At 45.4% G+C, this 17,207-nt stretch overlaps 1 pseudogene; it reads left to right on the plus strand.

Annotated features, from left to right (window-relative positions):
- The first annotated feature begins 288 nt into the window (after positions 1 to 288).
- Positions 289 to 425, plus strand: LOC136588951 (U1 spliceosomal RNA; annotated as a pseudogene).
- The last annotated feature ends 16,782 nt before the right edge of the window (positions 426 to 17,207 follow it).

Genomic DNA, 17,207 nt, shown 5'->3' on the forward strand with positions numbered 1-17,207 from the left:
GTTTAGATGGTTACATAGTAAGCCTGGTTGAAAGAAGTTTTTCAATTTCAACCACTAATTACTTGCTATGTTGACTCAGAGGGAGGCGAAAAACCCCTGAGGTGTATGTTGCTTTGTCCTCATATGAGGGGAAAAAAATTCCTCCCTGACCCCAAATATGGCGATCAGAATAAATCCCTGAGTTTTCGGAGCTCGAATCTACATGGATGTTTAGTGGTGAATGTTTGGTTGGGTTGTAACTAGGAAAGTCCAGTTGAATTCGGTTGTTACTGTAATAAGAAAGATACACCACTTAGGTGGTTCTCCCAGAGTGAGGCTCATCCATTGCACTCCGGGTGTGTTGACCCCTTCCCATTTTCCCTTAATGCGGGAAACTCGACTGCATAATTTGTGGTAGTGGGGGACTGCGTTCACGCTTTACCCTGAAAAAAAACAAAAACAATAAGACAAGCTGTTTGTAACGCCAGATGAACATCTATATGAGAAATCTGTCACTTGCCTTCTCGGTTGGCATGAAATCCCGAAGGCAATGACTTATCTTCCACTTACCTATCTTTCTTCTTTTATAACTTGGTAAACCGCTTAGCTGTTTAAGCTGTGGTCTCGCTGATGACAGGATGATAGTGTCGTGACCACTCCTGACATACAAAACTGAATCTATCGTAGACTTTCTGGTCTACAGTAACTTCTCTATTTGGCTTTTCAGCATAGTCCAGAGTTTCGTTACTATTCAGGTCAACTGACTGTGTTATCATTATGGCTGGTGGTACCACTCTCCTGGCTTCCACATCTTTCCAATTTGTGCCTTTAAAAAATGGATGGCGCTTGACGTCTTTTCTCCGTCCCAGCCGCGTGATCGGATTTTTACACAGCAGCCCTTTTAAGATGTTCCGAGTGACTCGATTCAGAGACCTTGGATAGTGTGGCTTACGGCAGAGTACAGAATACTCAATGTCTTTTTTACAATATCCAGGAAAAGGTCTCTTACCTGTACATAGAATATACAGAATGGCGCCAATGGCGAAGTAATCTACTTCTCTCCCATATTCATTGCCCCATAGCATTTCTGGCGCCGCAAATCCAGGTGTACCTCTACATCTTAATTTGGTCCTTATAGACACACGCACTGCAGCAAGGCCAAAGTCAGTTATTTTAACATGGCCGTCTGCGGTCAGAAGAATGTTTTCTGGCTTCAGGTCCCGGTGTATAATGTTTTCCTTATGCAGGAACTGTGTGCCGCAGATCACTTCAGCCATGATAAATTTTATTGTGGTGGAATCAAGTGGAAATTTATTCCGTAGAAAGTGATAAAGGTCCCCACCAGGGGCCAATTCCATCACAAAATAGACATAGTTTAGCGTGTGGAAGGCGGCGAGGCCATGAATTAGGTAAGGACTCCTATAAGATAGTTGTAGGATACTGCATTCTATGTTATTGCAACTGGACCATGGGGTATCAATTTTTTCTGAAGCTTTAATGGCAACATATTCCTTGCGGATATGATCTCTCGCCAAGAAGACTTCTCCAAAGGCCCCTGCTTCCAGCTTCCGATGGAAAGTAAAAGACTCTAGTGATAGGGGTACTGTGCTAGATCTTTCTTCACCGGGCTGGTCAGGTTCCTCCAAACAGGTATTGTTTGTGGTGGGTTTTTCAGGTCTACAGCCAGATTCTCTCTCTTCATTAGCATTATTCATGTTGCTTTCCTCCTTATTGTCTTTCTTACTAATGCCGATGAATTCTTGAAGTTTTTCATAACTTCCCTCTTTCTGGATGCAAATGCAGCTCCTGAAGCAACCAGCAAACCTTGCCCAAAATTTTCCCAGGCACTCTAAGAACCAGTTAGCTTTAGTAGGTTTGTCCTGGCCGTCATCTGCACCATCCTTCTCCTCTTCTGGTACCTCCTCAATCTTTTCTGCTTCTTCCTCCAAATGATTTCTCTTCTTTATCGCCTTCATTTTATCGCAAAGACAAAGTATAGAAGATATCGAAATCCGCGGGGGTGTAGCTCTCACTTGTTCTCTGCGTGGCTGCAGCAAGTGAATGCAACGCTGATTGGCTGTGCAAGAGAATAAGTAAGCCACCTGCCATTGTGATGTCATAACTGCCATTGTGATGTCATAACTGCCTTTGTGATGTCATAAATGCCTTTGTGATGTCATAACTGCCTTTGTGATGTCATAACTGCCTTTGTGATGTCACCTTGTCAACTGCCTTTGTGATGTCACCTTGTCAACTGCCTTTTTGATGTCACCTTGTCAACTGCCTTTTTATTGTCATCAACTATCTTAAGGAAGATTCCCCAGTATGTATATGTATATGTGTATTGAATAGGTAGATGTTGGGCAGAAAATAAACATTTGATTCCTACATTAACCCATCTTGACCACGTAGATCAAGCAGTAGAGAATTGTCTAATGTAATCTTCAGTCATCAAATGAGGACAAACTTTGTATATATATAAAACCAATTGACTATTCAAAATATGACAATTTCCCAATGCTAATTGCCCTAGAAAACTGTCATATCTGCTTTGCGCAACATTTACTATGTGCATTTAGATACTTTTGTACTCTTTTTCTGACTGACCCCAAAAGGGGCGTGGACAAATGGCACCCATTTTGCAAGTGAATTTGGCTGAGAATAGCGCGCGGGTTCCGTGTGATTGCGAGACAGCTTGTCCTGTTTTTCGTCTGACATCACCCATTCTTTTCTATGAGAGCAAAAAATGTTAAAAAATTAAAGAAATCACATTGCACTTGCGCGCAGATGTGATTTTCATGCAAATGCGATACGATTTTTTGTTTTTCCCATTTGAAACAACGTGCGATTTTTTTACATGCGTGAAAAATGTACATGAAAATTGCACGTGCAGCGATGTTATTTTTTCCTTGAAAATCGCATGTGAGTTTCTCGGACTGATATCGCATTTACCCGTATAAATAACGCCATTCAGGCCATCCGTGCGCTCTACGTGTGCTGTCTGCTTATTTTTAAAAGATACAAAAGAAAAGAATTGGGCGTGTTTCTGTTATTTTTGTGGTCGTAGTGCAAAAAACCACACAGATAAAATGTGGACTGAATATGAAGGCGATCCGATACCGCAAACATGAAAAAAATTGACTTTTTTAATGCAAGTGTGCGCCTTGCCTTAGGCACAATGTCCACGGGCTGATTTGATTAGTGGAATCCGCGCAGATTGCGCAATTCAAGTCGCCATAGAGAAGCATGAGCATCCGCACCTCAATTAAAACATGCAGATTTTGTTTTCTGGATTCCACATGCAGAAAACAAATTGCAGCATGCTCCATTTAACGGCAGATTGCGGGTGGACAGCTTCCATTGAAGTCAATGGAAGCCGTCTAGTCCGCGGCCCGTCTGCAATGTCAATTGAAATTGCGGATGGGCCGCGGATTCCGCAGAAAAGTAGGGGTTTAAAAAGAAAAAAACCTGTACTGCCCATGTGCGCCGGACGGCGCTTCCTCACGCATCTGCAGTACAGAAAATAGAAGACCCTGACGGGTATGCCTGGTCCTTGGCTGCGGGCAGAGTCGGATTCTGCTACGGGCTCCCACATGGGGAATCTGACCCGCCCGTGGACATGAGGCCTTAGTTGTAGTATGTCTAAGCTACACCCAAACCTGCAGAGAAAATTCTAATCGTTGACATTCTACCGATCCCCGTTCAGCTGAGCTTCTGCCGAATATGCAGTGTTTTCTGCGCACCCTTCAGACATGCAGTCTAGAAATAGTACTGAGCCGCAGTACCACCTAAAGTTTGGCTTTTTTCATCAGTCCCATAGACTTTGAATAGAGCAGCAGCATACATGCTTGGCCGCCGCTCCTTTCAAAAGGGACATGAGAACCACATTCTGTTGATTGGCTGGGGTCCCACTGTTCGCACCTCCACCAATCTGGATAGGCAACATCTTATTCATAAAAACTCGTTTAGGCTTGTGTGTGTGGACTGCAGGGCATAGAGGAGTTCAGGAGGAACTTTTAGAGACATCTGTTTGTTGTATCTACAATGACCAATCACTGCATTAAGTATAGCTGTTGTGTGTCTTGTGGTTAGTAATGCAGTGGCACGTGATGGGTGAGTCACAATCTGATCCTAGATAATGTGCTGACTGAGGGCAGATTGTTGGTGCCCGGAGGTGTGGTGCCAGTGTTTCTGAAACAGTCACACTTGTTGGCTGTTCCCAAACCACAGTATCAAGAGTATACCAAGACTAGTTGAACCATGGACTGACATGGGACAGAAGATCACACAGCACCAGGCCATGTGTTGTTCCTTGAGGCGAGTGTCGGGTGGCACGTCTGATATCTCAGCAATGACATGCCACAGTGGGCCAACTGACCCAACAGTACAACAACGAGGAAATTAGACAATTTTCCACAATGACTATGTGGCGTACCTTACATTGGTGAGTTCAGTAGCTGAAGAGAAACAAAAGGTGTCCCTGAAGACCACAGGTCATCACCTACAACGCCTACATGGGCTCAGCGAGGACGTCAATGGACCTCAGACACATGGCAGAAGGTTGTCTGGAGTGATAAATCATATTTTCTATTGAACCTTACAGATGGCTGGGTCCTCATCTGGCATAAACAGCACAAAGCTGTATCCCGTGGGTATATAATTGAGGTTCAGCATACAAGTGGTGGTGGTGTCATGGTCTGGGGAGTGTTTTCCTAGCATGGGCTAGCACTGTCGGTCACCATACCACTATCCTTGATTTGTGAACCCTACAGGAACCTGTTAGCTAACCCATCAGCAGCACCCATATCTGCAGGAAGTCTTCCCTGACAATAGTGCCATCTTTCTACAGGGCAACGTGCCATATCATCGAGTTTGGATTGCAACGGCCGAGCTGAGCGTGCCAAAGTGGGGGAGACCACGGGAATTGTAAGATGGTTGTCACAAGTGGCTCCGTAATTCCTCCCGACAGTGGCGATAATGGGGCTCTGCTTAGCTGTCGCACAGTGGCACAAATAACATATCAGGATACATTTGAGATAAATAGATGTTTTGCCACGGGTGACGCCAGTACTCCAACCTGAACACCCAATGGTTATGATGGCGGAATAACTTGAGACAAGTCCAGTAGCTTAAATTAGTAAACTGGGAGCATGCAGTTTTACTGAAGCTAAGTTGCGATAACAGATAGATAGGTAATGTTTTGCAGATACAGCAGGGTCCACAATAATGCAGTGAATTGACATGATGAAAAAACTGTAGATTTACAATTTGATTTCCACTTATCTTCAACACTCTCTCTCTAGTTCTAGAGGTTATTCAGTAATAATCTCCCCAATTGTTACTAGTTGAGGGTTTACTGGAATTATAGTATGAAGAAGTGAAATGACAGTTATAATAGCCGCTGAACTAATCCTGGCATTGAATTCACCGGGTAGTTTGACTCACTGTTATGTGGAAGGATGACCTCCAACTCTCTCCTTCCTGCACTTTCTCTCCAACTCAACCCCCTCTGCATTGGGACTTATGTAAGTGTTTTCCCGCTCCGGACTCTCCCACCAATCAGCAGAGGCGTGACGGATAGCCAATAGGCAACCAGCTATCGCCAGCACCAAGCTCTCAGCTTAGGAAGGGGAGAAACAGTGTTTCTCTGACATACAGCACCTTCTATGCCTATGAGAAATGCTTAGACAGATGTGACAGAACCAAATGTAAGTATGACCATTCTGGAGGACCCTCTGGGCCACTACAGGATCACTAGGGAGTGGTTGGAGGAACAAGATAATGAAATATCTCCACAGTGCCTTGACCTCCAAACTCACCGGACTGTAACCTGAACATGTTTGGGATATACTGATCTGTTCCCACTTAGCCACAAAATATGCATCAACTGATCGAGCTGCTGCAGCGGGCGTGGTGCGAGTATGAAGGATGTTCACCACCTTGTGGAATCTGTTCCCCGACGTCTGAAAGCCATGATCTCCAAAAAGTGGACCAACCCGTTATTGAGTATTTGTTCCTAATGCAGTGATCATTCAGTGTATAATTGTATTCATATAGCAGCTAGAGATGAGCGAGCGTACTCAGTAAGGACCTGTCTGCTCGCCCGCAAAGATTCCGGCGGGGGGGGGGGGGGGGGGCGGGGAGCGGCGGGGGAAAAGGAGGGAGATATCTCTCTTTCCCCCCCCCCCCCCCCCGCCCGCTCCCTCCTACTTACTACCGCATCACAGCGCTCACCTCCGCCGGCGCCTGAATCTTTGTGGACGAGCAGGCAGATACTCGGTAAGGACGATACTCGCTCGAGTATCTGTCCTTACCGAATACGCTCGCTCATCTCTCATAGCAGCTCATTAATACCTCGGTGACTTGTACTCCATTGCCTTTATACTTCGCCAGGAGTTTGCATCTTTAATTTATGACATTTCCCAAATATTAGCCCAGATAAAAGCCGCCTTCTTATGCCGCTGGAACGTGATAAAGGCCCACAGTGAAAGGCGCACCGCGAGGAGGGGAGTCGTACCCAACCGCTCTCTCAGAAAGCGTCTCTAACTTTATCGTATAATTAGGATAATTTATTTCACTAATAAAATACATCGATTTGGCTTTGTTAGGGGGAATCTCATCGCCGCGCAAATGTTAAACCGGAGAAGCTGATGGACTGTTGGTCTTGTCTGAGCCAGTTTTCTGGACACTTCTGCAATTAATTTCTTCATAATGCAACCATTTATTGTCTAATTCATCAGCCGAGAGAGCGCTCACCAAGAGAGAACCGTAATGAGAGCGTCTAGGGCTCGCTCCAGCCTGTGATCAACCGTCTGGCGGGGTTTATCGTCCAGTAACACCCCGCCTGGTGCTCGTTGGAGTGTGAGCATTAGAACAGATGCCACAGCATGAATGACTCGGGCTGTTCAGAGGGAGCCGAGACATGACGGTATCTAAAGATGCTGCAGTCTGTCCTTTGTGAGCAATAAGACATGAATGCATAATCAGTGAGAGCCCAACCACTGGGACCTCCACCAATAATGAGAACAGGGGGCCGATGTGCCCTGTTTGAACTGATTGGCAGTCACATATGCCATTCCATTCATATTTTTGGGACTGGCAAAAACACATGGCCGTATGCGCAACTATAATCATTAGTCCCATTCAAAAATAGCTTAGGCGCTGGAAGTTTCTCCCATCTTCACACAGGATCTTTGGAGCTCAACCAGAGTGACCATTGGGTTCTTGGCCAACTCTGTTACTAAGGCTCTTCTCCCCTGATTACTTAGTTTGGTGGGTCGGACAGCACTAGGAAGAGTCCTGGTTGTTCCAAACTTCTTCCATACAAGAATTATGGAGGCCGCTGTGCTTTTGGGAACTTTCAGTGTAGCGGAAATGTTTTTTCAGCCTTCTCCAAATCTGTGCCGCCTTCAAATCCTGCTCAACAGGCAGTGCTTTCCTGTTCTGGCTCTGATATGCATTGTGAGCAGTGAGACTTTATATTGATAGGGGTGTGTAAAATGATGTCTAGTCAACTGAATTTACTACAGGTGACTCCAATCAAGGTGTAGAAACATCTCAATGATGATCAAGAGAAATGAGAGGTTCCCAGAGCTAAATTTCAAGTATCATACAGAAGGGTGTGAGTTAGAGATGAGCGAGCATGCTCGGATAAGTCAGTTACTCGCTCTTCTCGAGTAACTGCATTCTTGTCTGAGCGTGCTTGGGGGGGGGCAGCGGGGGATAGCGGTGGGTAGCGGGGAAAGAGAGTGAGAGAGATCTCTCTCTCCCCCCCCCCCCTCTACCCCCCCTTCCCCGCTGCCCCCTCAATCGTCTTATTTTAACCCTCGCAACTAACTTGCATTTCTCCAGATTCACACAAAATGTAATCTCTTGAGTCAAAGTATTCATTGCTTAACAATTTAACCCAGGCTCTAGCGGAAGGAATATTCTTTATAATACAAAAGTCAAAAAAAAAATACCGACACGGCGTCATTTTTTTTTTACATAACGCTGCTTTGTGTTTCAAGTGACTTCAGTATGTTTTGATTTCCATTGCAATGTGCTTTGACACATCCAAAAGGAATATTTCATTAAAAGTCCTTAAATTGCTGTATTAACCCTGCAGGAAACCGTGTGATTCTGTATTTAGTCTTCAGTGTGAAATATCTAAGGAGTATCTGTTGTAATGCAAATTTACACCCCCTACTAGAGGAGATATCAAGAGAGCTTGACAGGTGCTGTATAGACAGAGAATTTGCAAAGCAGTCTTAAGAGTAATTTATTGTACTGCGTGGCAAGCTGCAAAGTTTCTCGGCTTCTTCCTCAATAGCGTTCCATGAAATGCATTGACATTTCTAATAAAACATAAATTAATTGATGGAGGCATCATCACGAGAACATAAAAGGAAAAACAGGCTGTTAAAAATTGGTCTTCTTGCCTCGGGCAGTGCAAGATGGGAGATTAATAGATCCGATATAGTTTATCTGTGGAGTATAAAACCGCAGGACAACGGACTTTTGGTTTGTGGAAGAAAAAAAAAAAAAATGGTTGACCAGTAGGAGGCGTAACTACCTGATGCATCATGACAAGACTAATCAATAGCCACTTATACACCGTTGAAGGTAATCTCCAAGAGGAAACTGGAGTTTGCCATTGTTATTCTTCATCTTGTAGTCTTTCAGTTAAATAATTTGGGTACGTTGTAGAAATATATGCAACTGCCCAACTCATCTGAATAGGACTTGTGGAAGTTCATAGGCTCGCCGCTAAAACAGCTTGTACATCTGGGACCTGGCGTTCTACAGGCTTCCTTGTGCACACCTTCACAGGTAGGGGTTAATTAGGCTGGCTGGGTGTGGTATTCTCCACCAGCCAATCCCCCTGGTCTGCAGCAGATAAATACCAGGGGAGAGATTGCTGGTCATTTTAGTGCTTTACTGTTGTACCCTGTGTTGAGCCCACTCAGAGCTGGTGTGGTGCATGCTTGTCTGAAGTGTCTCTCTCCTTCCCTGAGGACGGTCTGGACAGCTTAGTGGTCATGGAATGTTTAAATTGGATAAACATCAAACTTCAAAAACTCAGAAGATTGCATGTGCTTTTTTGAAGCGGCTTATAATTGCAGCTGAACGCCACAACAAAAAACACCACGTGGGAATGCAGCCTTAAAGGAGATGTCCCGCGCCGAAACGGGTTTTTTTTTTTTTAAACCCCCCCCCGTTCGGCGCGAGACAACCCCGATGCAGGGGTTAAAAAAACCACCCGCACAGCGCTTACCTGAATCCCGGCGGTCCGGCGTCTTCATACTCACCTGCTGAAGATGGCCGCCGGGATCCTCTGCCTTCGTGGACCGCAGCTCTTCTGTGCGGTCCACTGCCGATTCCAGCCTCCTGATTGGCTGGAATCGGCACGTGACGGGGCGGAGCTACACGGAGCCGCTCTCTGGCACGAGCGGCTCCATAGAAGACTACAGAAGACCCGGACTGCGCAAGCGCGGCTAATTTGGCCATCGGAGGGCGAAAATTAGTCGGCACCATGGAGACGAGGACGCTAGCAACGGAGCAGGTAAGTATAAAACTTTTTATAACTTCTGTATGGCTCATAATTAATGCACAATGTATATTACAAAGTGCATTATTATGGCCATACAGAAGTGTATAACCCCACTTGCTGCCTCGGGACATCTCCTTTAAGGAGTTCTATCTGCTATCACAGCCTCTTGAAGATTTCAGTTCATTAAGCTACTTTTTACTGTCTTCCATCCTCCTGCCCCTCTATGTTCTGATGATAATGCTCACTATATAATGGTACTGGTAGTGGGCATGGTGTGGTGTTATTGGTAATATCAGACATTATGTAATACATTTTGTTAAAAACAATATGGTGGTAAGATTTAATCACTGTATGGGAGTAATATTCAATCATTTTATGGTGGTAATATTCAATCATTGTATGGTGGTAATATTCAATCATTGTATGATGGTAATATTCAATTATTGTATGGTGGCAATATGTAATCATTGTATGGTGGTAATATTTAATCACTGTATGGTGGTAATATTTAATCACTGTATGGTGGTAATATGTAATCTTGTATGGTGGTAATATTTAATCACTATACGGTGGTAATATTCAATCACTGTATGGTAGCAATATTCAATCATTGTATGGTGGCAATATTCAATCATTGTATGGTGGCAATATTCAATCACTGTATGGTGGTAATATGTAATGACTGTACGGTGGTAATATGTAATCACTGTATGGTGGTAATATGTAATGACTATATGGTGGTAATATGTAATCACTGTATGGTGGCGATTAGAGATGAGCGAACACGTTCGGCCCCGCCCCTTTTTCGCCCGAACACCGAACTTTGCGAACACCTCGGTGTTCGGGCGAAAAAGTTCGGGGGCCGCCGTGGCAGCGCGGGGGGGTGCGGCGGGGAGTGGGGGGGAGAGGGAGAGAGAGAGGGCTCCCCCCTGTTCCCCGCTACTGCCGCCCGCGCCGCCGCGCATCTCCCCGCCCCCCGGCGGCACCCGGACACTTACGCGCGAACACTCCAGTGTTCGCTAAAGCCGGTGTCCGGGTGCGGATGTGTCCGTTACGGACACGTTCGCTCATCTCTAGTGGCGATATTTAATCATTGTATGGTGGTAATATTTGATCATTGTATGGTGGTAATATGTAATCACTGTATGGTAGTAATATGTAATCACTGTATGGTGGTAATATTCAATCACTATGTGGTGGTAATATTTAGTCCTAGTATTTGATAACTGAAATGTACATGAATATATATATATATATATATATATATATATATATATATATATATATTTATTTTTAATCCTACAACACCCTGGAAGTACGAGAGTTCAGCACTGCAGCACACCGCCTTCTGAATACCTTAAATATCTTGACTACTGTGTTGTGTATGCAGTATTTCAGTATCTGCTCTCCATTTCAAATTTTTCTCAAAACCGCACTTTTTCTACAACAGGCCCTGTGTGGAGTTCATAGAATATTGTAAATCAGCTGGAGATCAAGGTAGGCAGCAATTAGACAAGATCTTATAAGAAAACAGGTTGAGGCCGGGACAGGAAGAGTTCAGAAAAACTGGGTATACAGACTGAAGGTCAAAAGCAGCAGGCAGACAGGATTTAGAAAACCTTCACTGGAAGACTAGGAACCTCAATGCCAGGCACATTCCAATGGGAAAAGGTATCTTAAATGGTTGTCCAGTTACTGGACAACCCCTCCTCAATAGGAACCCCTGGGGTAAAATAACAGAGATATGCCATATTTTTGGCTTTATAAGATGCACCTAGGATTTAGAGGAGGAAAATAGAAAAAAATATTTTGAACTCAGAGCAGGCAGTGAGGGAGGAATAAAGAGCAGTAGTACCATATACACCACTCATCAATCTGCCATTCGGTATCCAGGAAAAGCTGAGTGTAAGGCCCCCTCCCTGTCCATGGCAGTTTATTCGCCCTCCGAATCATGCTGGCCAACGCTTCCCATAGCATTGCTATGGAAAGCGCCGGCCCCTGTCCACAAGCGGAGAATCATTGCGATTCTCCGCTCGCGGCGGGCTATTCGCAGCATGCTGCGATTTGCCCCAATTCTCCGCTTTCAGCCTATCTATTAGATAGGGCTGACCAGCGCAGAGTCGGCGGTGGCTCCTGCTCCCGGGTGGCGTCGGAGCTTCGCCGCGGAATACCACATCGCCCGTGGACAGCCGGCCTAAATGTAATTGTGATCTTATTACTTGTCACCCAGGTGTCCTGAATGCCATGTTTGACTAGTTATAGCAATGTATGTGGTATACATGCTTGCATAACTCTGAAGTTGGCATTCAGGATCCTGGAAGAGCTGAGTGACAATGTAATGATGATTCCATTAGTTCTCATCCAACTTTTCAGGAACCCTGCATAGCATGTCTCATTATGGTTATGTATGGTGTATACATTTGTGCACAACCAGGCACCAATTAACTGTTCATACAGTTGGAAGAAGCAGCATGGTGCCTCAGTGGTTAGCATTGCTGCCTTGTAGTAGAGGGGTCCTAGGTTCAAATCTGACCAAAGGCAACATCTTCTTGTAGGTTGCATGTTCTCACTGTGTCTGTGGGAGTTTTCTCTTATAATAATCACCTTTACTTATATAATGCATACATTTATTAAGAACAAGGAAGAAGAAGCATGGCAGCTCAATGGTTAGCACTGTTGCCTTGCAGCACTAAGGTCCTAGATTCAAATCTGACCAAAGGCAACATCTGCATGGAGTTTATATAAATGCTTGTAGAAACCTACTCAAACCTCAATGTAGATGTTATCCTTGGGCACATTTGAACCTAGGACTCTAGTGCTAACCACTTGGACAAGGAGGGATGACCTGCCTCAGGTTTACACTGAACCAAACTTTTAGCAAAGTCCAACGGTTTTGGTTCGCTCACACTCAACACTATGGAAGATGCTCTATAAATATTTACAATACAACCCCCCTACCCAGGGGCGTAACTAAAGGCTCAGGGGCCCTGATGCAAAAGGGGAGCTGGGGCCCCCCCTCTATCTGTATCTGTACCCGTACCCATACCTAAACCATGCTACACAGAGGCATAACCTGAAGCTTCTGGGCTCCAATACAAAACTTGTAACAGAGCCCCCAACTATAATGCTTTATTCATAGTACTGGGCTCCCAATATGTAGAAGAGAGGCCTTATGGGCCCCCTAAGGCTCCTGGGCCCGGGTGCAACCGCATCCCCTGCACCCTCTATAGTTACACCCCTGCCCCTACACCTGTAGAACAACAAGAAGTTTGAAAATTTGCATTGTTTGTAAACCAAGGCACATAACACGTTTTCCAGCAGATTTGGTGGCAAAGTCTATTTCTTTCTGCAGTGTGTGAATAGGGTTGCATGCACTTGTTTTGCACTGTACAAATATGCCATACTCTGACCCTCATGTGCTGTAGAGTGTTAAGGCAGCAGAAACGCCTTCCTAAGCTCTCGCTCACGACCTGAAGGTTGCAGGTTCAATCCCTGCATGGTCCAGGTGACCAGCTCAAGTTTGACTCAGTCTTTAATCCTTCTGAGGTTGTAAAATGAGTACCCAGCTTCATGGGGGGTAATAAATAAATGACCTGAAAGCACTATAGAATAAGTAGGCGCTATACAAATAACTAGATTTATTTATATGTGAATGTGAGCGAGGGTTTACAAGTTGAGATGAGCGAGCGTACTTGCTAAGGCAAATTACTCAAGCGAGTACATGCCCACTCGTGCCAAAAGATGCGGGGGTGAGCGTGGGGGAGCAGGAGGGAGAGAGAGATCTCTTCCCGCTGCCCCCGAATCTTTTGGCATGGCGGGCATGTACTCGAAAATGGCAATACTCGCTCGAGTAATTTGCCTTAGCGAGTACGCTCGCTCATCTCTATTTACAAGTACACTTTTCTATAATAACTATACCTGGGTATTAAGGGGCCCAAATAAAACACCTGGAGATTCAATAATACAAAGTGCTCAGCTTTTTTATAGAAGAAATTGAACTTTCGTTTTTCAGCGCCCTTGAATGCCATATGAAAGACATCTTCCAACAATACACTGTCAGGCGTTCCTGTTCTCTTCTTCTTGTGTATGTGTGTTATTAGATAAGGTCGTATTTTCTTCACTTGCTAATTATCTTTTGAGTGTAGCTTTCAGAAGCTGAGAAGACTTGACAGCGTGATGACACTTCGAGAACCGCACTTTGTGCTCACATGTAAATCTACATATGTACATATTGTAAACAGAATGACTACAACAGTCACCTCAAATAGAAACGTAACCTCTTTGTCAAAAAACATAAGCCCCTAGAAGAAGCTGACATTTTGCTGCAAAACTCGGCATGCATTTACATCTCAGGCAGATATGCAAATGATTAGCGTTGTGGGGTGATTAGATGAATGGTCATGAGGTCCTAAAAATGGTTCCCCCTTGGCCTATAAAAGCCCCTTCGGACCTCTTCTTCTGCTTGCGTAGAGCTTGTTGGCCACTAGACACTTCTATGATGCAGAGAAGAGATTTCACCCCGTTAGCAGAGTCTGAGAGGGGCGCATTATTGGGATGTGAGAAGCTGGATGGTCGTATCAATGATTGCCTGCCACCTGGGCCGTTCTGACCAGACTAGAGGTGTTGGGGCCAGTGGATGTGTGAGGGCATGCACACAAGGCGACTGGGCTCCGGATGCCCTTGACAGAACAAAGGTAGAGAGGATGGTCTGATCATCCGACATCCAGACTGTTTCATAGTCCGCCATCCAGAGACAGGTGGCGCCATCATTACAGGCCCCTGTGTCTCTCGGAACCATTTTCAGGAAATTTGGTCTCACGGTGCCTATTACATGTACTGGCTTTGACACCCACCATTGTCATTATTTCCAATATTGTCATGAATGCTGAAACTGGACGCTACAGAGTGGAACTGGGTCTTCAGCGGTAAATCCAAGTTCAGCTTGGGCGGTGACGACGGCCGTGTTCATAGAAAAAACAGAGGATTATACCAGCAGCACCACCAGAGAACGCACCCTGGGTGGAACCATAAAAATGCAACAGCCAGATAGGGAATCCAAACCCTACTTCCTGTAGATAATCCAGACAAAAGAGCGACTTGGCAGCATAAATAGGTGAAAATAGTGTGGTTTCGTTTATTCTCCCATAATGCATAGATACAGCTATGTTTCGACCATCCCGGTCTTTGTCAAGCTTAGTGAATAGCATACACTAAGCTTAATCCTTAATCGCAACCATCATATAACATGTGTCACAAGTGTCAATAAAAACGTAATACAGTAACATATACCGTATTTTTCACTTTATAAGACGCACTTTTACCCCCTCCAAAGCGGGGGGGGGGGGGAGTTGCTGCGTCTTATAAAGCGAATGTGCCAAAAAATTCTTTCCGATTGCCATTTTTAGCGCAATCGTGAATTTAACGCGCAAACTAAATCGTTTGCGTGTTAAACTCGCGATTGCATGAACAAATGTGCAACCAGTCTCCTCCCCACTGCCGCCCATACATACCTGTGATTGGTCGTGAGCGCCGGCGGGTACTACTGCTGCTCCCCGCCTCCACCAAATGGCTTCCTTCCTTCCTCCTGCTTCATAGACGTGCCGCCGTGATATGGAGCGCCGGTTTTTCGGACCTCTGCTGAGTTCAAATTTTTTTCCCCCTATTTTCCCGCTCTAAAACGGGGGTGCGTCCTCTATACCGGTGCGTCTTATAAAGCGAAAAATACTTTGCACACACACACACAGGGCTGCCTGATTTGTGCACAAAAAAACCTGGGTAGGTCTGTATAGGCTCCCATGAAGTGCACCCTTCGTCCTGACTACCCATTCCAGCGTCTTCAAGTAGACTACTTCCAACTGCCAAGGATGGGCAGGTATGAGGTCGGTCTGGTCTGCCTAAACCTGTTCTCAGGGTAGCCATTTTTACATACCTGCCCACAAACGCCACCAACAAAAACTGACCTCTGAGGTGGAATACAGGTACAGAGTACCAGAGACAACTGAGAGTGACCGAGGTATTCCCTCCATGGGAGAAGTGATGCAGAAAGTAATGAAAGTGTTGGGGATAGAACTGGCCTTTTATGCTCCGTACCATCCACAAAGCAGTGGTAGAGCAGAAAGTTTTATTTAGTACCTTAGAAACCACGAGGCCATGGCAGAGCTCAATAAACCATGGACCAAGTGCCTCCCCTCGGTACTCTTCTCCGGAAGGTACACTCCTGACAGAATAGGCCTCAGCCCATATGAGGTACTTTTTGGGTCAGCCTCAAGGTTAGGATTGTATTTACCGCGATAACTCCAGATGCAGCATGGTAGCTTGACAAACTGGGTTATTGCTCTCACAAAACACTTAACTAATGTATATTCTCGAGTGTTTACTTCCCTTCCAGATCTAGAGACTGACACGGGGACCCATGACCTGCTCCCCGGAGATTGGGTCTATGTGAAGAAAATTGTTAGAAAATACCCCTTTGAGCCCAAATACGACGGTCCTTCCTGTTCTCTCAGCCTCTATACTAACACCACCACCAATAGGACAGGCTGTAAAAGATGGAAGGAAGAGTACCCCATTATTACTAAAGTACCACACCCAGGGGAGGGGATTGAGCTATACCCGGGAATCTACACCTGCATTGTCAATTATGGTAATGGTAGATTCCTAGGGAATTTCACGGACAGGTACTGCAGCTCCCAGAAGGATGGCACCCCAGCACGGAGACAAGTCCAGTCCCTAACAGATGTCTATTGGGTGTGTGGTGACGGGAAGATACGCACCAGACTCGAAGGGGACTGGACTGGAGAATGTGCCCTCGCAAAAGCCTTGCACACACTACCTGACAATGCCGCAGAGAACAAACCCCCACACCAAACAAAAAGAGCAATGAAGACCCCAGGAGGTAGCTTTGACCCCCACGTGTACATAGATGCCATAGGGGTGCCTAGGGGGGTACCAGATGAATACAAAGCTAGGAATCAGGTAAAAACAGGATGGGAGTCGTTATTTACCATTGTTATTGTTAGAAAAAACGTAGATTGGTTAAACTGTATCTATTAAAACCAACAGAGACTTGTAAATCACATCAGAGATGCCATACAGGGAATTGCTGAAAAGTTAGGACCCATGGTAGCAGGGCCCAAATAGGGATCTCTATTATGTGTGTATTAATTATCTTTATTGTTGTAGCTTGCTGTGTAATCCCCTGTATCTAGAGGACCTGTGAAACCGCTGTTGCCAGTGCTGCCCCCACCATGAAGCTGCTGAACGTGTCTTCAGAGAATGTGAACAAGCCTCACACCCCCTTGAAGCTTCTGACCCCTGTCTACAACACACTCCAGCCTTAGGGCCAGATCACCCTCCTTGGAACAAGTCAGTGGCTACGGGGGACTCAGGCTAACTGTGGTCCAGTCGCAAAGGCTGTGAAAAAAATCCCGTGGTAGACCCGGAGAGCTTGCCTTGGTTTGCTCGAAGGGCCTGCCTCGATCTGGGACGTCGAGGAGGGTCAACCGGTGAGGACTGCTGGGTAGTGTAGGGACAGTTAGTAAAACAGAAAGTTTCAAGAGGGGTTTGTGGATATATATATACACATACACACAAGGTGACATGTCTATTACACTATCTGAGCCAGCAGAATGGAATGTGCCAACCGCATCCTGTACTGCTAACCGTTATCAGAACATGCAGCTTGATAGAAACACAC

Source organism: Eleutherodactylus coqui, chromosome 13 (genome assembly GCF_035609145.1).
Source record: "Eleutherodactylus coqui strain aEleCoq1 chromosome 13, aEleCoq1.hap1, whole genome shotgun sequence".
NCBI classification, from domain to species: domain Eukaryota; kingdom Metazoa; phylum Chordata; class Amphibia; order Anura; family Eleutherodactylidae; genus Eleutherodactylus; species Eleutherodactylus coqui.